The 24,663-nt window shown below is 36.6% G+C and overlaps 1 protein-coding gene across 1 annotated transcript in view; it reads right to left on the bottom strand.

Annotated features, from left to right (window-relative positions):
- IL6ST (interleukin 6 cytokine family signal transducer) overlaps positions 1–24,663 on the bottom strand; it is a 67,182-nt gene that overhangs the window by 41,995 nt on the left and 524 nt on the right. The window contains exon 2 of the mRNA XM_036900227.2: positions 16,313–16,400. The gene's annotated coding sequence lies outside the window, so the exon portion shown is untranslated. The remainder of the gene's footprint in view (positions 1–16,312; positions 16,401–24,663) is intronic.

The raw sequence follows: 24,663 nt of genomic DNA, 5'->3' as shown, positions 1-24,663 counted from the left end.
CATGATCAAGTGGGATTCATCTCAGGGATGCAAGGATGTTACAACATTTGAAAATCCATCAACTTCATCCACCACATCAACAAAAAGGACAAAAGCCACATGACCATTTCCATAGATGATGAAAAAGCATCTGACAAAATTCAACATACATTCATGATAACAACTCAACAAAATGGGTATAGAGGGCAAGTACCTCAACATAATAAAGGCCATATATGACAAACCCACAGCCAACAACATACTTAACAGTGAGAAGCTGAAAGCCTTTCCTCTAATATCGGGTAACAAGACAAGGAGCCCCACTCTCCCTGCTCTTATTCAACGTAGTACTGGAGGTCCTAGCCACGGCAATCAGACAAAACAAAGAAATAAAACGCATCCAGATTGGTAAGGAAGAAGTCAAACTATAACTGTTTGCAGATGACATGATACTGTACACAAAAAAACCTAGAGCATCCTCCAAAACTACTAGAATATCTGAATTCAGCAAAGTTACAGGATATAAAATTAATGCACAGAAAACTATTGCTTTCCTATACACTAACAGTGAACTAGCAGAAAGAGAAATCAGGAAAACAATTCCATTCACAATTGCATCAAAAAGAATAAAATACCTAGGAATAAACCTAACCAAGGAAGTGAAAGACCTATATCCTGAAAACACTCACGAGAGAAATTAAAGAGGATACTAATAAATGGTAACCCATAGCATGCTCTTGGGTAGGAAGAATTAATACTGTTAAAATGGCAATCCAGATGGAGCCAAGATGGCGGCATGAGTAGAGCAGAGGAAATATCCTCCCAAAACCATATATATTTTTGAAAATTCAACAAATACAACTATCCCTAAAAGAGAGACCAGAAGACAGAGGACAACAGCCAGGCTACATCTACACCTGCGAGAACCCAGCGCCTTGTGAAGGGGATAAGATACAAGCCATGGCCTGGCGGGATACAAGCGCACTCCTCACCCCAGCTCCTGACGGGAGGAGAGGAGTCAGAGCAGGGAGGGAGAGGGAGCCCAGGACTGCTAAACACCCAGCCCTAGCCATCCACACCTGGAGCACAGAAACACTGTGGGGTGCTGGATACTAGGGAAATGTGACAGTAAAACCTGTGAGTGGGTCCCCGCAACTGGCGCCCCTGGGACAAAGAAATGTGAGTGCTTTTTGAAAGACTTACAGGGACAGGGATCCCACAGCTGGACGGAAGTGTCACAGGACGCTTAGCCCAGCAGCTGGGAATCCTGGAGAACTCCAGGCACCCTAAACCCCTGGGCAGCAGTGCACCTCGGAGGCCCCTCACAGAGATAAACAGCCTCCCGCCTGTTTCCCCTCCGATGCTGCTCAGCCATAGTGGAGCAGCAGCCTGAGGCAGCAGGGCGGAGCTTCTTCCATAGGGGCCAGGCAAGAGTTAGAAACGCCGTCTGGGCGCAGCTGCCCAGCACAAGCTGCTAGGGGTCGCTGTTCTCCCAGGAGAGGAAGGCTACAAACCAGCAAGAAGGGACGTTCTCCCAGCTGACACACGGACCAACTTCCCGCAACAACCTCTACTGCCATGAAAAGGCAGAAAAATTTGATACAGATCAGATTAAACCAGACATTCTCCCCTGAGAAGGGATCTGGGGAGATAGACCTAACCAATCTCCCTGAAAAAGAATTTAAAAGAAAGGTGATAACCATGTTGATGGAGCTGCAGAAAAATATGCAAGAGCTATGGGATGACGTCCGGAGGGAGACGACGGAAATGAAACAATCTCTGGAAGGGTTTATAAGCAGAATGGATAAGATGCAAGAGGCCATTGATGAAATTGAAACGAGAGAACAGGAACGCATAGAAGCTGACACAGAGAGAGATAAAAGGATCTCCAGGAATGAAACAATATTAAGAGAACTGTGTGACCAATCCAAAAGGAACAATATCTGCATTATAGGGGTAAAAGAAGAAGAGAGAGAAAAAGGGATAGAAAGTGTCTTTGAAGAGATAATTGCCGAAAACTTCCCCAAACTGGGGGAGGAAATAATCGATCAGACCATGGAAGTACACAGAACTCCCTAAAGGGACCCAAGGAGAACAACACCAAGAAACATAATAATTAAAATGGCAAAAATCAAGGACAAGGACAGAGATTTAAAGGCAGCTAGAGAGAGGATAAAGGTCACCTACAAAGGAAAACCCATCAGGCTATCATCAGACTTCTCAACAGAAACCTTACAGGCCAGAAGAGAATGGCATGATATATTTAATGCAATGAAACAGAAGGGCCTTGAACCAAGAATACCGTATCCAGCACAACTACCATTTAAATATGAAGGAAGGATTAAACAATTCCCAGATAAGCAAAAGTTGAGGGAATTTGCCTCCCACAAACCACCTTTACAGGGTATTTTAGAGGGACTGTTCTAGACGGGAGCACTCCTAAGACTAAACAGATGTCACCAGAGAAAATAGAATCACAGCAAAGAAAGCAGACCAAACAAATACTAACTAAAGGCAAAAAATAAAATCAAATCAACTACCCACAAAAGCAGTTAAAGGAAACACAAAAGAGCACAGAATAAAACAACCAACACATAAAGAATGGAGGAGGAGGAATAAAAAGGGAGAGAAATAAAGAATCACCAGACAGTGTTTATAACAGCTCAATAAGTGAGTTAAGTTAGACAGCAAGATACTAAAGAAGCTGACCTAGAACCTTTGGCAACCACGAATCTAAAGCCTGCAATGGCAATAAGTACATATCTTTCAATAGTCACCCTAAATGTAAATGGACTGAATGTACCAATCAAAAGACACAGAGTAATAGAATGGATAAAAAAGCAAGACCCATCTATATGCTGCTTACAAGAGACTCACCTCAAACCCAAAGACATGCACAAACTAAAAGTCAAGGGATGGAAAAACATATTTCATGCAAACAACAGGAAAAAAGCAGGTGTTGCAGTACTAGCAGACAAAACAGACTTCAAAACAAAGAAAGTAACAATAGATAAAGAAGGACACTACAAAATGATAAAGGGCTCAGTCTAACAAGAGGATATAACCATTATAAATATATATGCACCCAACACACGATCACCAGCATATGTGAAACAAACACTAATAGAACTAAAGGAGGAAATGGAATGCAATGCATCATTTTAGGAGACTTCAACATATCACTCACACCAAAATATAGATCCACCAGACAGATAATAAGTAAGGACACGGAGGCACTGAACAACACACTAGAACAGATGTACCTAACAGACATCTATAGAACTCAACATCCAAAAGCAACAGGATACACATTCTTCTCAAGTGCGCATGGAACATTTTCCAGAATAGACCACATACTAGGCCACAAAAAGAGCCTCAGTAAATTCCAAAAGATTGAAATCCTACCAACCAACTTTTCAGAACACAAAGGTATAAAACTAGAAATAAATTGTACAAAGAAAACAAAAAGGCTCACAAACACATGCAGGCTTAACACCACGCTCCTAAATAATCACTGGATCAATGAACAAATTAAAATAGAGATCAAGGAATATATGAAAACAAATGACAACAACAACACAAAGCCCCAACTTTAGTGGGACGCAGTGAAAGCAGTCTTAAAAGGAAAGTATATAGCAATGCAGGCATACTTAAAGAAGGAAGAACAATCCCAAATGAATAGTCTAATATCACAATTACCGAAATTGGAAAAAGAAGAACAATAAGGCCTAAGGTCAGCTGAACGAGGGACATAATAAAGATCAGAGAAGAAATAAACAAAATTGAGAAGAATAAAACAATAGAAAAAAAATCAATGAAACCAAGAGCTGGTTCTTTGAGTAAATAAACAAAATAAGCCTCTAACCAAATTTATTAAGAGAAAAAGAGAATCAACACATATCAACAGAATCAGAAACAAGAATGGAAAAATCACGACAGACACCACAGAAATACAAAGAATTATTAAAGACTACTATGAAAACCTATATGCTAACAAGCTGGAAAACCTAGGAGAAATGGACAACTTCCTAGAAAAATACAATCTTCCAAGACTGACCAAGGAAGAAACACAAAAGTTAAGCAAACCAATTACGAGCAAAGAAATTGAAACAGTAATCAAAAAACTACACAAGAACAAAACCCCCAGGCCAGATGGATTTACCTTGGAACTTTATCAGAAATACAGAGAAGACATAATACCTATTCTCCTTAAAGTTTTCCAAAAAACAGAAGAGGAGGGAATACTCCCAAACTCATTCTATGAAGCCAACATCACCCTAATACCAAAACCAGGTAAAGACCCCACCAAAAAAGAAAATTAGAGACCAATATCCCTGATAAACGTAGATGCAAAAATACTCAATAAAATATTAGCAAACCGAATTCAAAAATACATCAAAAGGATCATACACCATGACCAAGTGGGATTCATCCCAGGGATGCAAGGATGGTACAACATACGAAAATCCATCATCATCCACCACATCAACAAAAAGAAGGACAAAAACCACATGATCTCCATAGATGCTGAAAAAGCATTTGACAAAGTTCAACATCCATTCATGATAAAAACTCTCAGCAAAATGGGCAGAGAGGGCAGGTACCTCAACATTATAAAGGCCATACATGACAAACCCATAGCTAACATCATAATGAACAGCGAGAAGCTGAAAGCTTTTCCTCTGAGATTGGGAACAAGACAGGGATGTCCACCCTTCCCACTGTTATTTAACATAGTACTGGCAATTAGACAAAACAAAGAAATACAAGGAATCCAGATTGGTAAAGAAGAAGTTAAACTGTCACTATTTGCAGATGACAAGATATTGTACATAAAAAACCCTAAAGACCCCACTCCAAAACTACTAGAACTGATATCGGAATACAGCAAAGTTGCAGGGTACAAAATTAACACACAGAAATCTGTGGCTTTCGTATACACTAACAATGAGCCAGTAGAAAGAGAAATCAGGAAAACAATTCCATTCACAATTGCATCAAAAAGAATAAAATACCTAGGAATAAACCTAACCAAAGAAGTGAAAGACCTATACCCTGAAAACTATAAGACACTATTAAGAGAAATTAAAGGGGACACTAACAAATGGAAACTCATCCCACGCTCTTGGCTTGGAAGAATTAATATCGTCAAAATGGCCATCCTGCCCAAAGCAATATACAGATATGATGCAATCCCTATCAAATTACCAACAACATTCTTCAATGAACTGGAACAAATAGTTCAAAAATTCATATGGAAACACCAAAGACCCCAAATAGCCAAAGCAATCCTAAGAAAGAAGAATAAAGAGTGGGGGATCTCACTCCCCAACTTCAAGCTCTACTACAAAGCCATAGTAATCAAGACAGTTTGGTACTGGCACAAGAACAGAGCCACAGACCAGTGGAACAGATTAGAGACTCCAGACATTAACCCAAACATATATGGTCAATTAATATATGATAAAGGAGCCATAGCCATACAATGGGGAAATGACAGTCTCTTCAACAGATGGTGCTGGCAAACTGGACAGCTATATGTAAGAGAATGAAACTGGATTACTATCTAACCCCATACACAAAAGTAAATTCGAAATGGATCAAAGACCTGAATGTAAGTCATGAAACCATAAAACTCTTAGAAAAGAACATAGGCAAAAATCTCTTTAACATAAACATTAGTGACTTCATCATGAACATATCCCCCTGTGCAAAGAAAACAAAAGCAAAAATGAACAAGTGGGACTATATCAAACTAAAAACCTTCTGTACAGCAAACGACACCATCAATAGAACAAAAAAGGTACCCTAGAGTATGGGAGAATATATTCGTTAATGACAGACCTGATAAAGGCTTGACATCCAAAATATATAAAGAGCTCAGGCACCTCAACAAACAAAAAGCAAATAACCCAATTAAAAAATGGGCAGAGGAATTTTATTAAAAATAATAATAATAAAGAGAGAAATGTGGTATCCACATATAAATCAAGTATAAAAATCAAATGAGTATTCATATTTGAACTGACTGTTTATAGTTCATAATGCATGAGCAAAACCGAAGGTTTCTGTGATGGCTGCCCTTGTACTGTTCACCATGTAAGAACTTATTCACTATGTAAGAATTTGTTCTCCATGTAAGAATTTGTTTGTTATGCCTCAGAAGATTGGAGACTGACGAAAATTAGGCTTGGGTGGATTAATGATTGTGCATTGAGCATTGACTCCCCTATACAGAATTTTATTGTTGTTAACAACCATTTGATCAATAAATATGAGAGATGCCCTAAAAAAAATATATATATATATATATACACTTCCAATGGTAAAATAATAAGTAACTGGGATGTAATGAATATAGTCAAGGTATTGTAACAGCTTGGTATGGTGAGAGCTGGTACCTAGAATTGTCATGTATATAAATGTTGAATCACTATGTTGTACACCTGAAACTCATGTAATGTAATACTGTGTGTCAACTACCCTTCAATAAAAAATAATTATCTACCAAAAAAAAAAAAAAATGGGCAGAGGAGCTGAACAGACAGTTCTCCAAAGAAGAAATTCAGATGGCCAACAGACACATGAAAAGATGCTCCACATTGCTAGTTATCAAGAGAAATGCAAATTAAAACCACAATGAGGTATCACCTCATACGAACCATCTAAGACAAACAACAACAAATGTTGACGAGGTTGTGCAGAAACGGGAACCCTCCTACACTGTTGGTGGGAATGTAAATTAGTTCAACCATTGTGGAAAGCAGTATGTAGGTTCCTCAAAATGCTCAAAATAGACTTACCATTTGACCCAGGAATTCCACTTCTAGGAATTTACCCTAAGAATGCAGCAGCCCAGTTTGAAAAAGACAGATGCACCCCTTTGTTTATTGCAGCACTATTTACAATAGCCAAGAAATGGAAGTAACCTAAATGTCCACCAGTAGATGAATGGATAAAGAAGATGTGGTACATATACACAATGGAATATTATTCAGCCATAAGAAGAAAATAAATCCTACCATTTGCAACAACATGGATGGAGCTAGAGGGTAATATGCTCAGTGAAATAAGCCAAGCGGAGAAAGACAAGTACCAAATGATTTCACTCATATGTGGAGTATAAGAACAAAGAAAAACTGAAGGAACAAAACAGCAGCAGAATCACAGAACCGAAAATGGACTAACAGTTACCAAAGGGAAAGCGACTGGGGAGGATGGGAGGGTAGGGAGGGATAAGGGCGGGAAGAAGAAAGGGGGCATTACGATTAGCATGTATAATATGGGGGGGAAAGAGGAGGGCTGCGCAACACAGAGAAGACAAGTAGTGATTCTACAACATCTTACTATGCTGATGGACAGTGACTGTAACGAGGTTTGTGGGGGGGGACTTGGTGAAGGGGAGAGCCTAGTAAACAATGTTCTTCCTGTAAAAAAAAAGATGCTCCACATCGCTAGTCATCAGAGAAATGCAAATTAAAACCACAATGAGATATCACCTCACACCAGTAAGGATGGCTACCATCCAAAAGACAGACAACAACACATGTTGGCGAGGTTGTGGAGAAATGGGAACCCTCCTACACTGCTGATGGGAATGTAAATTAGTTCAACCATTGTGGAAAGCAGTATGGAGGTTCCTCAAAATGCTCAAAATAGACATACCATTTGACCCAGGAATTCCACTTCTAGGAATTTACCCTAAGAATGCAGCAGCCCAGTTTGAAAAAGAAGAAAACAAATCCTACCATTTGCAACAACATGGATGGAGCTAGAGGGTATTATGCTCAGTGCAATAAGCCAGGTGGAGAAAGACAAGTATCAAATGATTTCACTCATATGTGGAGTATAAGAATAAATAAAAACTGAAGGAACAAAATAGCAGTACAATCACAGAACCGAAGAATGGACTAACAGTTACTAAAGGGAAAGCGACTAGGGAGAGGGGGGAAAGAAAGGGAGTATTACGATTAGCATGTATAATTAGCATGTAGTGGGGGGCATGGGGAGGGCTGTGCAACACAGTAAAGACAAGTAGTGATTCTACAGCATCTTAGTACACTGATAGACAGTGACTGTAATGGGGTATGTGGAGGGGTGTTGGTGAATGGGGGCGTCTAGTAAACATAATGTTCTTCATGTAACTGTAGATTAATGATAAAATAAAAAAAAAAAAGAAATAAAAACAATTAGCAAAGATACTATGGCTTAAATGTGTGAACACTTCCAAATAAAATCTTGTCAAAATTTTCAAAAAGAAAAAAAATTGCCATTCAGCCTAAAGGAATCTACAGATTCAATGCAATTTCCATCAAAATACCTATAACATTCTTCAACAAACTGGAAGAAATAGTTCTAAAATTCAAATGGAACCACAAAAGACCCCAAATAGCCAAACCAATCCTGAGAAGGAAGAATAAAGCAGTGGGGATCTCGTTTTCCAACTTCAAGCTCTACTACAAAGCCACAGAAATCAAGACAATTTGGTACTGGCACAAGCACAGACCCATAGACCAATGGAACAGAATAGAGAGTCCAGATATTAAACCAAGCATATATGGTCGATTAATATACAATAAAGGAGCCATGGACATACAATGGGGAAATGACAGCCTCTTCAACAGCTGGTGTTGGCAAAACGGGACAGCTACATGTTAAGAGAATGAAAGTGGATTACTGTTAACTCCATACACAAAAGTAACTCAAAATGGATGAAAGACCTGAATGTAAGTCATAAAACCATAAAACTCTTAGAGAAAAACACAGGCAAAACTCTCTTCAATATAAACATGATCTCCTTCTTCATGAACATTATCTCCATGGGCACAGGAAACAAAAGCAAAAATGAACAAGTGGAACTATATCAAACTAAAAAGCTTCTGAACAGCAAAAGACACCATCAATAGAACAAAAAGGCATCCTATAATATGGGAGAATATATTCATAAATGACATATCTGATAAGGGGTTGACATTCAAAATATACAAAGAGCTCACGCACCTCAACAAACAAAAATCAAATAACCCAACTAAAAAATGGGCAGAGGATCTGAACAGACAGTTCTCCAAAGAAGAAATTCAGATGGCCAACAGACACATTTAAAGATGCTCCACATCACTAATCATCAGAGAAATGCAAATTAAAATCACAATGAGATATCATCTCACACCAGTTAGGATGCCCAACATCCCAAAGACAAACAACAACAAATGTTGGCGAGGTTGTGGAGAAATGGGAAGTTCCTACACTGCTGGTGGGAATGTAAATTAGTTCAACCTTTGTGAAAGCAGTATGGAGGTTCCTCAAAAAGCTCAAAATAGACATACCATTTGACCCAGGAATTCCACTCCTAGGAATTTACCCTAAGAATACAGAAGCCCAGTTTGAAAAAGACAGATGCACTCCTATGTTAATTGCAGCACTATTTACAATAGCCAAGAAATGGAAGCAACCTAAGTGTCCATCAGTAGATGAATGGATAAAGAAGATGTGGTACATATACACAATGGAATATTATTCAGCCATAAGAAGAAAACAAATCCTACAATTTGCAACAACATGAATGGAGCTAGAGGGTATTAGGCTCAGTGAAATAAGCCAGGCGGAGAAAGACAAGTACCAAATGATTTCACTCATCTGTGGAGTATAAGAACAAAGGAAAAACTGAAGGAACAGCAGCAGACTCATAGAGCACAAGAATGGACCAACAGTTACCAAAGGGAAAGGGACTGGGGAGGATGGGTGGGAAGGTAGGAATAAGGGGAAAAGGGGGCATTATGATTAGCGCACATAGTGTCTGTGTGTGTGTTGGGGGGCACAGGGAAGGCAGTATGACCCAGAGACGACAAGTAGTGATTCTATATCATCTTGCTATGCTGATAGACAGTGACTGTAATGGGGTATGTGGTGGGGACTTGATAATGGGGGGAAATCTAGTAACCACAATGTTGTTCATATAAGTGTATATTAATGATACCAAAAAAAAAAAAAAACTTACTGAACCACTGTCAAGAATTGGGAAGGCTCTGAGATTTTACCCTACTTGCAAGCTAACAAGTTGGCCTGCCAGTTTCATGGATATTGGTGGAAGACACAGGATTTCTGAGTCAAAGATAAAGGACTGTATTACTCACACCAGTAAAAGTAGTCAGAATATCGTCATTATCTTGTGCCAGTTGCCCAAGCCCCAATTCCCAGGGGGGTTGTGAAAAGACTCTTTAGCAGCTGTACATGCAATGTGTTGCATTGCAAGAGAGAAGGACTAAGCTTAGGAAATCTGAATCTTTAAAAATGGCAGTTAGGTATGCATGCCCTTTACTTTGGAGGGAGACATTATCTCTATTTTCAAAGGCTGAAATCAAACCTGATCTTTGGTCTATGGAGAGACACCATTTCTACCTTCCAATATCCTTGAAAAGATAGTCTAGTAAAAATACAATGATGGCTTTTGCTCATAAGACATACAGAAATACAAGAGAGAAGAGACCTGTGGGGAACTGTTTCCTAACAAACTGTACACTAAAATTGGTGAACTTGTTTATAGAGGTATACAACCAAAGGAAATGGATACTTAATTTCTACAAAAGATATGAACAAGAATATTCATAAAAATGTTATTAAAACTGAAAAGCAGAAGCAACCAAAAATCCATACAGTAGAAAAATTGGGGTATATTCAAGTAAGTGAATCATGGCAATGAAAAAGAATTACAGGTACTTGCAACATGACTGAATCTCACATATAATAAGATATACACAGAAAGTATATGCTACATTATTCCCTTTATATTATGTTCAAAAACAGATAAATTTTATCTTTTATCTGTGGTGATAGGTTAGAATGTTGGCTATCTTTTTTGTAGGGGAAGCAGCCAGAAGGAAGCATTCTGGGATGTTGGACGTTCTGTATCTTGATCTGGAAGGTGGTAAATTTCGCCAAGCTGTAAATGTAGGATCTGTGGACTTTATTGTACAGGCATACCATGGAGATATTTCAGGTTCAGGTCTAGGTTCAGACCACTGCAGTAAAGCGAATATTGCAATAAAGTGAGTCAAATGAATTTTTTGTTTCCCACTGTATATATGTTATATTCACTATACTGCAGGCTACTAAGTATGCAATAGCATTAGGTCTAAAAAAACAATGTGCGTAACTTAATTAAAAAATACTTTACTGGTATAAAATGCTAACAATCACCTGAACTTTTAGCAAGTCACAATCTTTTTGCTGGTGGAGGATCTTGCCTTGATGTTGATGGCTGCTATTTAGGGTGGTGGTTGCTGAAGTCTGGGTGCCTGTGGCAATTTCTTAGGAAAACAATGAAGTTTGCCACATGAATTGATCCTCCTTCCACGAATGATCTCTATAGCATGTGATGTTGTTTAATAGCATTTTACCCATGGTAGCACTTCTTTCAGAATTGGAGTCATCCCTCAAACCTTGCCGCTTCTTTATCAACTAAATTTATGTAATATTCTAAATCCTTTGTTGTCATTTCGACTTGCACACGATCTTCACCAGTAGATTCCATCTCAAGATACCACTTTCTTTGCTCATTCCTAAGCAGCAACTCATCCATTCAAGTTTTACCATGAGACTGCAGCAATTTGGATATATCTTCAGGCTCCACTTCTAATGCTAGTTCTCTTGCTATTTCCACATCTATGGTGACTTCCACAATTGAAATCCTGAACCCTTTAAAGTCATCCATGAGGGTTGGAAATCAACTTCTTCCAAACTCATGTTAATGTCACTATTTTGACCTCTTCTCCATGAATCATTAACATTCTATTTCAGCTTCAGCCTTATGAAATCTATTTCTTAAATAATTAGGCTTGAAAGTCAAAATTACTCCCTAATACATGGGCTTTAGAATCGCACAAAAACACAAATCTCGTTGTACATCTCCACCATAGCTCCTGGGTGACCAGGTGCACTGTCAGTGAACAGTTAATGTTTTGAAAGGAATCTGTTTTTCTGAGCAGTAGATCCCAACAGGGGGTTTAAAATACTCAGTAAACCATATTGTAAACAGATGTGCTGTCATCCAGGCATGGTTCCATTTCTAGAGCACAGAGTAGATTTAGCATAATTATTAAGGGCCCTAGGATTTTTGGAATGGTAAATGGGCATTGGCTTCAACTTAAGTCACCACCTGAATTAGCTAGCCCCTAAGAGTGTCAGCCTGCCCTTTGAAACTTTGAAGCCAGGCAATGACTTGTCTTTAGCTATAGAAGTCCTAGATGGCATTTTCTTCTAATACACAGCTATTTCACGTATACTCAAGATCTGCTGTTTAGTGTAGCCACCTTATCTTAACCAGATTTTCTTGCTGCAGCTTGTCCATCAGCCCTTATGGCTTCACATTGTACTTTTTATTTTAGAAACAGTTATTTCATTAAACCTTATGAACCAACCTCTGCTAGCTTCAAACATTTCTTTGCACCTCCCTCACTGCTCTCAGCCTTCACAGACCTGAATAGAGGGCCTTGCTTTGGATTAGGCTCTGGCTTACGGGGATGTTGTGGCTAGTTTGATCTTCCATCCAGACCACTAAAACATTCTCCATATCAGAGATAAGGCTGTTTTGCTTTCTTATCATTCATGGGTTCACTGGAGTAGCACTTTTAATTTCCTTCAAGAACTTTTCCTTTGCATTTACAACTTGGCTCACTGGCACAAGGGACCTAGTTTTTGGCTTATCTTGGTTTTTGATATGCCTTCCTCACTACGCTTAATCTTGTCTAGCTTTTGCTTTAAAGAGATATGCAACTGTTCTTTCACTTGAACACTTAAGAGGCCATTGTAGGGTTATTAACTAGCCTAATTTCAATATTGTTGTGTCTCAGGAAATAAGGAGGCTGGAGGAAAGGGAGAAGGGGTGGGGGGTAGGACAAGGCCACTTGGCAGAACAGTCAGAACACACAGTCATACAACCATTCATTAAATTTGCTGTCTTATATGGACATAGTTCATGGCATCCCAAAACAACTGCAAGAGTAACATCAAAGATAATAGACCACCATAATATAATAATGAAAAATTTTGAAATATTGTGAGAATTAACAAACTGTGACAGAGACCTGAAGTGATCAAATGCTGTTGGAAAAATGGCAGACAGACTTGACTGATGTAGGGTTGCCACAGATCTTCAATTTGTGAAAAACAAAGTATCTGCAAAGTGCAATAAAATGAGGTATGCTTATAGGTAAACTGTACTTAGCAAAGACAGTGAACAAAACAAAAACTATCCCAATATCATTCTCACTTCTAGTATTGGTAAAAATATAAAAGCTAAAAAGTTATCAACAGTGTTGGGAGATTATGACAGACATTTCATACACTACAGTTATGACTGGTATAACCTTCCCAACAAACTGAAACTTGTGAATTTTATTGTTTGTAAACTAGACTTCAATTAAAACCAAACAAAAAACTAGACTTCAATTAAAACCAAACAGAAAGCCTATCTAGACAAGATATGTAGCCAGTTCTGCACTATGAATCAAAATTAAATATTTACACATTTGACTTTTTATTTCTAGTATTTTATCCTATAAATAAGAACTAAATCACATGTAGAAGGTTATTCACCACAGCACTGTTTTTAGTAGTAAAAGGCTGAAGCAATCTAAATGTTCATGAATAGAAGAGTAGTTAAATTATGGCATATCCATGAAATAATTAAACTCCTACTAAACAGAGAACAGACTGGTGGTTGCCATAGGGAAGGGGGTGGGAGAATAGGTGAAATAGGTTCAAGGGGAAAAAAATTAGTGAGAACGTTTGATACCTTGATTTGGGTGATGGTTACATGAGACTATACACATGTCAAAATTCATCAAGTTGTACACTACGATTTGTACATTTTATTATACATACCTTAATATGAAAAAATAAATTATGGTATATTTAAACGTAGTATACATGTAGCCATAAACAAATGACAAAGCACTATATGACAGATTGTAATGATGTCTAAAGTACATTATTAAAGTATAGAACAGTTATTTGTTACTTGAGGGCAAAACAACTAAAGAAAGATAGCAAAACACATACTCCTTATATGTAAATGCATAAAACACCTCTAAAAGGACAAAAATTTGAATGTTGGCTGCCACTATTTGAGACACCAGGGAGGGAGAGACTCTCTACAATATATTTTTTGCACCTTTCCAATATTGTACTATGTGGCTTCAGTAGTTCATCAAAAAATAAATATAATTTAAATTAAAAAACACAATGTGTAAATATTCTCTTCCAAATAAAACTTAACTTCTTGATGAGAGAGCTTTAAGTACTACATCTGGAACATAGTATGCAACTGTTTAGACTGTTTCAGGTGAAGGTGTAAAAGAACTAAATTGGAGGAATCGTTTTCTTTTACCTGTTTTATTCCTTACTTCCCAACTTTATATAGCCCCATATTAGAAAAATCTATCACATCATTCAATTGTTTATCATAACAACAAAAACAAAGAAAATAACATGAGCTATCAGTAGAGCAGTATGTGTTCATGCCATCCTGACCACCCCCACTCCATGTACCTTGTTCACTTGTAGAGAAGTTTCTCTATGGTTCCTGAAAACTGGCAGTCTGAGGTACTACATTCTTACAACAAAACTCAGAAATGAGAGGTCCCCTGACGGTATTTATGATTACTTCAAAGCAATTAGATTTACCTGAGCAGTGCCATGGAATACAAATAAAAGAGGAGAACAGACAAAGGCAGGTTTCACATTTTAACAAGAGTAATGTTTCCTAATTTTTAAAGGCTTGTCAATTGAGATGTGATGAAGGGACATCTATTAAAGAACATGATTTCACTGCCCAAATCTAAGAGATGGATATACAGTAGCACAATCTAAAATATTATATGCAGGAGAGAACCAAGATGGTGGCGTGAGTAGAGAAGCAGAAATTTCCTCCCAAAACCACATACATTTTTGAAAATACAACAAATACAACTCTCCCTAAAATATTATATGCAACATAGTCAGCTTCATTTTGGGGCTTATCTTATTTTCTAATTGACAGACTTGACAATACTCTACCCATTTTCCCCCGCCTTTCATTCTGCTGACAATAAATATTCAATTTAAAATTCTATTATTAGTACTATCCTCTTTTCTCATCTTACAGAATTATCTATGCATATATTATAACTACATATTGCATACACTGATTATCCTTGATGTGTGCATGTTATCTTGGAAGCTTCTATGAAACCAAAACATGACTACTAGCCAGATACATGAAGGGTATAGTACAAGAACTGAGTGGTTCATCTATAGCAGCAATTCCTAAATCATGGTGGTTCAAATGCAGAAATGTACTGAAAGGACTCATAAGATATATCACAAGTAATTCAACTATTAATGATAAAATAACAAAGTTTATGAATGATTTACTTTAAAAAATTAGAACAAAATCAAGATTTTTCCTACAGTTGTTTATTCTCATTTCATATTTTCATTCCCATGGATATTCTCAAGTGGGAGAAAAAGCAGTGGAGTTACATTTGATAAATATTTGATAGTTTTGGCACTTATAAATTATTTTTATTACCTGTAGATTGTGATTTTTTTAGTTTATTTTTAATTTGACCAAAGGCAGAATGAAAAAGCATGAATAATACATTCAAGTTTACAGTACAATTGAGGAGGAATGTCAGTATAAACTTTGTTACTACATTAACATTAGTACAGAAGGTTTTTAAAAAGGTAGAATAGGAGATAACTACAATTGCTGAATGAATTAAGCCAAGCAGTAATCAGGAAGGGGGAAAATTTCAATATGGTATCTTTTACATCATGTCATATAGTAGAGTGTTCCTCTGAATAAATCTGCAAACAATATACCAATTAATTATTAAATTAGTTATTTTGAAAGTTATCCATCTCTTCTCTATTCTGTTACTACCAATTATGAAGTCATAATTACACTTGTATACCATTTTACATTACATAAAGTGCCTTCATATAAATTATTTCATTTGCTATTTCTAATATCCTAGAGAAGGTAGATAGTGCAGGGAGCCTTAATTTTTACAATAGTTTTAGGTTTGTAACAAAATTGGGAGGAAGGTTCAGCGATTTCCCACATACCCTCTGTCCCTACAAGCATAGCCTTCCTATTATCACCATTACTCACCAGTGGTACGTTTTTACCAAGGAAGAACCTACACTGACACAGTATAATCACCCAAAGTCTACAGTTTACCTTAGGGTTCACTTTCGGTGTTGTGCATTCCAAGGGTTTGGAATGGCAGGGATTATTTATTGGAACTATATAAAAGAAAAAGCAAAAATTCAGATAGGTGAAATTACTTACCCAAATCACAAGATTAGTAAGTAAAGGTGCAGGGATTTGAAATTAAATCTTCTAACTCCAAATGTCATGCTCTTTTCATTGGGTCTTACTGTGAAGAGAAGGAGAGCCTTGTTTAGAAAGCCAGCTTTGATAATACTAATTATATGTGTACTTCTTAAATCTCTACCTGCTATTTGGCTTTAGGTTTTCATAAAATATCCCATTTTAGATATTTCTTGAGCTTCAGAATAAAGCCATCCTATAAACACTTATATAAGATATGAGTATTCAAACATCCCAGTATTGTTTTGATCTCTACTTGGAAACATTATCAGCTCCCCTATGCCTAACTGGAACTTCCTTGACGTCCATGTAATGTCGCAGAAACATGAAAGGTGCATATTGTTCAATTTAACAAAAGCAGTTTAAGCAAATCTTCCATGGAATCATACCTTTTGCCTTCCACTAGCAGTAAGTTAAGGCTACTGACTTCAACTGACAAACTATTTTATTCACATAGATGTAAAAATTCATGTTAAAACTTGCTCAACACTAGGTTCATTCTAGCATAAGTAGCAACGCTTCTTTGAAATGTAAAGGATAACTGCAAACTTAAGCAAAGAGTAGAATCCTTCATTAGTTTCATATACAGTAAGCTTTTGATATAATAAGAAACTCAATCTATAATAATGATGTTTTAAAATACAAAGAAATAGGTAATTGTTTTTTAATTTTCAAATGAGCAGAAACTGAGAACATGTCATGTGAAAAACCCCTATAATCCTACCACAGTAACTATGAACAATATGGTGGATAAATTTCCAATTTTCTAACATATAACTCTATTATATAAATATATACCTTGTTTTACAAAAATGGGATTACAGTAATGTTCTGTAACTTGTTTTTTTCACTTAACACTACATATTGGACATCACTCAAAGTCAATACATAAAGATGAATTCCTTGTAGCCTTTGCTCAAATTCACCTTCTCACAGAGGTCTTCCCTGACCACCCTGTATCATTTATCCCCGCCTCTTTCCTGCTTTTTTCTCAACAGCACTTAACACCTTCTAAAATAAGCTGGCAAACATTTCTTGCAAAGGCCCAGATAATATTTTAGGCTTTGTGGGCCTTAAGGTGTCTGTCACGACTAGTCAACTCTGTTACTGCAGTGCAAAAGCAGCTATAGACAATATGCAAATAAATGGGCATGGCTGAGTTTCAGTAAAACTTTATTTACAAAAATAGGATGCATACTGGATTTGGCCTATGGATCATAGTTTGCCAACCCTAGTTCCAAAATGCCATTTACTTTACTTATTTTGCTTTTTGTTTATTATGGGCTGAATTGGGCTGTGTCCCCCTGGAAGACATGCTGAAGTCCTAACTGCTAGTACCTCAAAATGTGACTGTTTGAAAATAGAGCTGATGTAATATTAGTTATTATGTTGGAGCAGGATGGGTCCTTAATACGACTGTGTCATTGTAAGAAGAGACAGAAACACATAAAAAGAATGCCAGATGACAGGGGCAGAAATGGGAGTGATACAGCTGTAAACCAAGGAATGCCAAGGACAACTGGCTACCACTAGAAGCTAGGAAGAGGCAAAAGATTCTCTTCAGAGTCTCAGAAGGACTTGTCTTTAGAACCTTGAGAATAAATCCCCATTGTTTTACGCCACTGAGCTTGTAGTACTTTGTTACTGCAGCCCTAGGAAACTAATACATTGTGTGTGTCCCCAAAATAGAACATAAGTGCACAAGGCAGGGAATTTTGTTTTGTTCTTTGCTATATTTAGCATTTAGAATCATACCTGGCATAGTAAGCTAAAATATATTGTTGGATGAATAAACTTCCTTGTTGTGAACAGGTGCATTAACACATCAGTGTACACAAATACCATAATTTAACTATTCCCAAATCTTATATGGATGTAAGCTTTTATTTCTCTGAGATGGGCTTAGCCTAGATTCCCCCTACCTGTGCCATAGTTTGGAAACTCTCTTAAGGGTATTAGGCTAGTGCAATCAGAAAGTTCACCTGATTTGTTTCCCATCTCTCAAAGTCACTGCCTTTCATCATCCAATGTCCAGTGTCTTGCTTCTCATTACTTAATGTATTTTTTCTGTTTTAGAGGTGTTTCAGGCAGGAGGGTAAATCTTATTTTGGCCAAAAGTGCAAGCTGCATAGGCATTTGGATACCAAATCAAACAAGGATTATACAGCATGACAATTGTCAAACTATTACGAATATTGGCATGAAAAAGCCTAATTAAAGTATTAGCGAATTTATTCTAGCAATGTATTTGAAAACAAAACAAAAACCTAATACTAACAGGTATTTAACCTAAAAATATAAGTATGGTCCAATGTGTGAAAAGGTATCAATGTTACCCACTACATTTATTAATAAAGAGCAAAATTGCACAACCATTCCAATAGATGGTCGAAAAGCATCTGATAATATTCAACAACTGTTGACTTAAAATTTTAAAATAACAACAAAGTGTCAGAAAACTAAGACTGAAAGAAACCATCCCTATCGTGATGAAATATAACAGAGAGAATAGAATAGAATCTGGAATCAGTCTGCTTGTGTACAAGTCTTCTTTTTGTAAAACATATTAAGAAAGTTATTTAGTATCTCTCACTTTCATTTTCTTTATCTACAAAAATGAGGATAATACCACCACCTACTCGTATACTCCCTACAATTTTTGTGAAAATTAAGAAAATCAATACACTTGAAGTGCTTAGAAACTATCTGGCTCATAGTATGTACTCAATGAATGGTTAACAGCTGTAATCAGTGCAGCTCTTGATACTACCACCACAGTATTTCTATCAGAAACCTACGTAAACAGGTTTTTACTGTTTATTTAAAGATAAAAATCAAAATCATTCCTATTAAATCCTGGATTTAAATAAGATGCTTGGAGTTATCACTTAATCACTGTTCTAGAGGGCTTAACCAAAAATATAAAAAAACAAATAAATAAGATCAAAATGGAAAAAAGAAAAACTTGTAGATGATATGATATCATCTATCAAGAAAAAGAATGAGAATAAAATGACAAACTATTAGACCTGTGGAGTTTAACATAATAGTTGAACAAAAGAGCATCAAACAATATAGCTCTCCTATTCACCAGTAATAACCAATTAAAAATGCAATAGAAAAAAATCCCACTCACAATAGCATTGAAATCTATGTGTAGGGAAAACCTAATAAAAACTATGCAAGAATTTTATGAAGAAAACTGTAAAAGCTCACTAAAAGGTTCATTAAAAAGACCTAAATATCATGGTATAAAAAAAAAACACACATATAGGTAGAGAGAGCAGTTCTTCACAAATTAATAAAGTAATACAATTTTAACCTGAATTCCAAAGTGATTTAATAAGGAACCTTACAAACCAGTTTAAAGTTTCACATAAACTATGGCAGAATAGTCAAAAGCTGATTTTCAAAAAAGAATAAACATATTACTTGCAGTACCATCTATTAAGATATACTATAAAGCTATAGTAATTAAAACATGGCATTGGCATAGGAATAGACAACTAAATCAATGCTACCAAACAAAAAGTCTAGAAACAGACCCAAGTATATGTAAGAATTTAATATTTGATAAAAAAGAAAAGCGTATCATTAGGGAAATAAAGGACCGTTCAATAATAGTACTGGGACAACTGGCTCCACAAGCAAAAAAAAAAATGAAGAGCGCTACTTCGTCACAGATACATATACTCCAGACTGATTAAGGACCTAAATGCAAAAGTAAAATTGTATGAGAACTGGAAGAAAATACAGAGTATGCCTTTTAAAAATTATCAACTGTTTTAAACATTTGAAAAGGTTTAAGAAATACTTTGATGATCAACCAACCACGTTCTTACTATAGCTTAAGAAATAAAGCACCACAAATACAGATGAAGCCAAATAAAAAGTTCTTGCCCTTAAAAAGTTACAAAAGTTTACAGAGGGAGAATATGCACAGAGTGCTAGAGGAGCACAGAGAATACCCAATTTAGACAGGGTCCAGAAAAGGGCCCAGTCATGAAGTAAGAGTAAAGGTTTTCTAAATAGAGAAAATAGCATCACTAAGCTATATACATCATCATTGACTAACTGCCAAGTGCAGATTACCAACGGCAAAATCCCAGGGGATGCCGGTCAACAAACCAGAGGTGTGCTATCTGAAACAGCTCTGATCAGTTTACTTTGTGTTAGGGATTGGGAGCACGAGAATACATACAACAGAACATCCAAACAAAAACAGATTGTGCAGAAGACCAACAGGTAATGCACTATTCAGAAGTAATGATGAAACCAATTTACTTTAGAGCAAAGGATAAAACTGAAAAGTCTGAGTAAAAGAAAATGAAAATTCAGAGGCAGAATATTCAAATTTTAACAGAGCAATACAATTATTGTGCTGAAAGGAATTAAGCAACTGCTCTGGATATGTAATATATATACATGCAGCTTGAAAACAATCTATAGCCTCATGTCAACAGATGTAGCTCTCTTACTCTTGATCAATTAGCTTATTTCTCATTAAATCTAAGCTATACTAGACAGACACAAAATAAAAAAGACTGTAGTCACTGTAACAGTATCACAAGTGTTTAAGATTTCACATCATCAACCATTTTTGCTTCCTGAATTTATCGCATCTCCTGGTTTCTATGTAACCATATCATGTGTCTGAATTAGTCCCTTTATCGACTTCACTGAATTTTCTCTGCTAGGTTTTATCTCCTGGCTGTGAATGTACCCAGAAATATTTGGCATCCACTATTCTTTAAAATATCAACTTCTTTGTGGACACGTAATTCAACTATCATCTTCAAACAAAATAATTTCAAGCCCTCTGGGAGCTTTCTTTTAATCTGACTATATATTATCATCTTGGATATTCTGCCTCTGACTCAAATTTAACAGGTCTAAAAAGAATACACACATATACATGTGCTTATGGACACAGATATATATAAATGCACATTTTTGAAAAAAAATCACAGTACTATCTTTTCTCCCTATCTAAAAAACATTCATCCTTCTTGAATTGTCTAAGTCAATGGGATCCATCAGTCTCTTACCAATCCATTATATTCTAGTTTTTCTCACTTACAAATCTTATCCAACTATCTTTCATGTCTTTTCCATTTGTCTCTTCATGTCTTCCACTCTGCCATGACTGACCTGATTTAGGTACTGATAACTGACTTCTTGCTTCCAATCTCTTTCCTCCCTCCAAATCATTATGAACATTATTAGTGGATGAATCTCTCTAAAACCCACTTTAAACTTGTCACTCTCTTCCTCAAAAGCTATTTAAAGGGTGAATAATAATGCCAAATAATTTTAGTTAGTATTTAAGAACCTAAAAATTTGGGCATCAGTGTGCCTAACTTACCTTCTCCAATATTCAAAATCTATGCTAAAAAAAATCCCCTCGAGTCAGACTTTTCCCTCAAGTTATGCCTCCACCATACTTCTAGAGAAAATAGCAACAATCTGTTTTCTACTCTAATTACACTGAATTTACTTTTGTAGCTTCCTGTGGTTAAAATTGTAGTATTCCCAGAGTATCTCACCTGGCTTTAGTGCATATGCATATCAGAGGGTAATTACCTGGGCAACCGAGGGCTTATCTGAACCTGAGAGGTTAGGGTGAGTGCTGATTTGCTTCTGCCCAAGCAGGAAACAGACGGGCCTCAGACTGCAGTTCGTAAGCAATGAACAGGTTTTAAATTTTATTTCTCCTTTTGACTAATTTCGGTTTTAGAGGTATTTTGCCCCAGGATTTCCTTTCTCCGGAGTTACACTTCCCAAACACAAAGCAAATATTTAAGCTCATTTTACTTGGCCTTACCACGTCATTCACAATGCCACCCCTATAGACTCTAAGCTCAAATCACAGCAAACTACTAGACTTTCTTTAACACACTTTGTTATTTCAGAGTTTGTGCTTCTACAAATGCCATTTCCCTGACTCTAGAATGTCTTTTCCTGGACTGTGCTCAGTGGTGTTTATAACTAAGATGAAACATTATCTGTTCTGTGGAATTTCCTCCCACTCTCACAAACATCTTTGCCCCCAATGCACTTGTATATATCCCTAACAGGATTCCTAACACTGTACTGTAATTATTTATAAGTCTTAATATCCTCTGAATATAACATACTTTGAGGCACATAGCTGGCAAATAAGAGTGAGTTTTAAAAGACTTTTTTGGTATGGCCATATTATTCTAGCCACTGTCACTCAAGTATACAATATTAAGAGAAGAGACAGTACAGTATCATGTTTTAGAGCACGGATTCTGAAGCCAGGATGTCTAGGTATGAATTTCGATCTACCATTAGCCATGTTGCACTGGGCAAGTTAATTAACCTCTCCGTGCCTCGGTTCCCCTCTTGGTAAAAGGAGAATAGTAAGATCTACATCATAAGGTTATTTAGATTAAATAAAGGCAAAGAGCTCAAAACAGTGAATGGCAAAAGTAAGCATTATATATATATGTATTGGCTACTATAATAATATATCTTGGTTACTTCTGACCCTTTCCACATAGACTTCTATTTGGAATGGGCTCCCCTCATATCTCCCTTTATCCAAATCTTACCCAGGTTTCAAAGCTGACTGCTGGTAAATCCTTTGATCATTCCAACCCTCCCCCTAATTTAAATATCTACAGCATTTTCTGTATCACTCTGCATTTAATTAAAACTGCCTTGCATCCTTGTCATTTTTCACCTAATGGTTTTTCAATCTAATTTCTTTAAACTCGTTGAGGGTCTTGACTACCACTTAAGCATCTTTGTGAATTCCTATAGCCAATAGTAAGTGCTTAGTATTTGTTGTGTAAAATAACAAAGCTCAGTAGAAACTTCAACTCTGATCACACTGCCTTTGCAACCAAAGGAATGGAGGAGACTGTGAGAACATTCCATACTTCTCTAGCAGCCAAGATGCAAATGTATTAGGGCCAGGGAATTCTGACTCTCGTTAAAATGAGAAGCTCTGAAACATTTTGAGGGGAGAGGAGGAACGTTCCCTGCAGAGGAATCATGCGGCATCCTTAAGTTTCCAAACCACAAACTGTGGCAGCGGATTCCTTATGAGCAAGGTGTTCAGCATGTCAAACTTTGAGACTACAGTATTTGGAATTACACAAATCCAGGTTTCACAGGGACTCTGAGCCTCAGTTTCCTTCACTATAAAGTATGAGTAGCATAACACCTGCTTCACAAGTATATAGTAACTGACATTTACTCTAACATTTAAATGAAATACAAATTCTCTTAGGAAAAGTTTAAGAAAACTGGAACGCTGAAATTCATAAATAATAAGAACACTGAACACATTTTTCATTACATACGAAAATGTACCAAATTAACTGGCAGTGGTATTTATAATATTCTAAATTACCTATGAGAAAATTAAACATGTATAGACGTACTGTCAATAATACAGATGAAGTGAGGTAAAAATTCCACTACAAAATTTATCCTCCTTACACTTTGTCCATCCGGTAACTTTTTTCTTCCACTTGTGATAAAAAAACAAATGTTCAAAATTATCCCCGAAGAGAAATATTTGGAAAGCACAATTTAACTTATTACCAAGTTGGTTCTACAAATATACCATTCCAGTTTGCAGTTCAAAAATACTTCCAAATAGGAATTAACATGAATTTAAGAATTTAAGATACTGGCGAACAGCTCACAGGATGATCTGAGTAAGAATTTCAAATTAAAAGTTGTTCCAACTTGAAGCTGGCAGTCACACAGTCTAAAGGGTTTGTTTACAGAACCAACTAAACCAAACACTCCAGTCTTTTAGAATATTCATCCTGGCATTCTATTAATTATTTTAAAGCAGTGTAATTGCTGAAATGCCAAATAGTACACAATTAAACCGAGATGGGTTTCCTTCTTAAGGAAAAAAGAAGTGAATGAAAGTGGCAAGTATTATTTTTAACCTGTGATATTTATTCAGTTTGGGGTTATGAATAAAATGCTGTTCATCTTCCGAAAAACAGAACCTTGCTACTTTGAAAAATCTTTAAGCCTTGGGGAGGGGGTGAAATTTTAAGGACATGGATCTGGTGGTGCCTTTAGAATACATTGACATGTGGGATTCAGGAGGACCCGTACGTATAAATAGCAAAATAAGACATTAATTAAGAATGCTGATAAGAATGAACTTTCAGCAATGATGAAACGTTACAATTTAAGGAAGAAAAGATGGTTTGGGAGAAAGGGGCATTAACCGCCGGGTAGAAAATGAAGAGTCAAAGGCGGGGCTAGTGGAATTCATGGAAAATGAAATGGAGATTAGGAAAAAAATGGGG

This window comes from Manis pentadactyla, chromosome 2 (genome assembly GCF_030020395.1).
Source record: "Manis pentadactyla isolate mManPen7 chromosome 2, mManPen7.hap1, whole genome shotgun sequence".
Taxonomy (NCBI): Eukaryota; Metazoa; Chordata; class Mammalia; order Pholidota; family Manidae; genus Manis; species Manis pentadactyla.
This window is presented reverse-complemented; position numbering and strand designations above follow the sequence as displayed.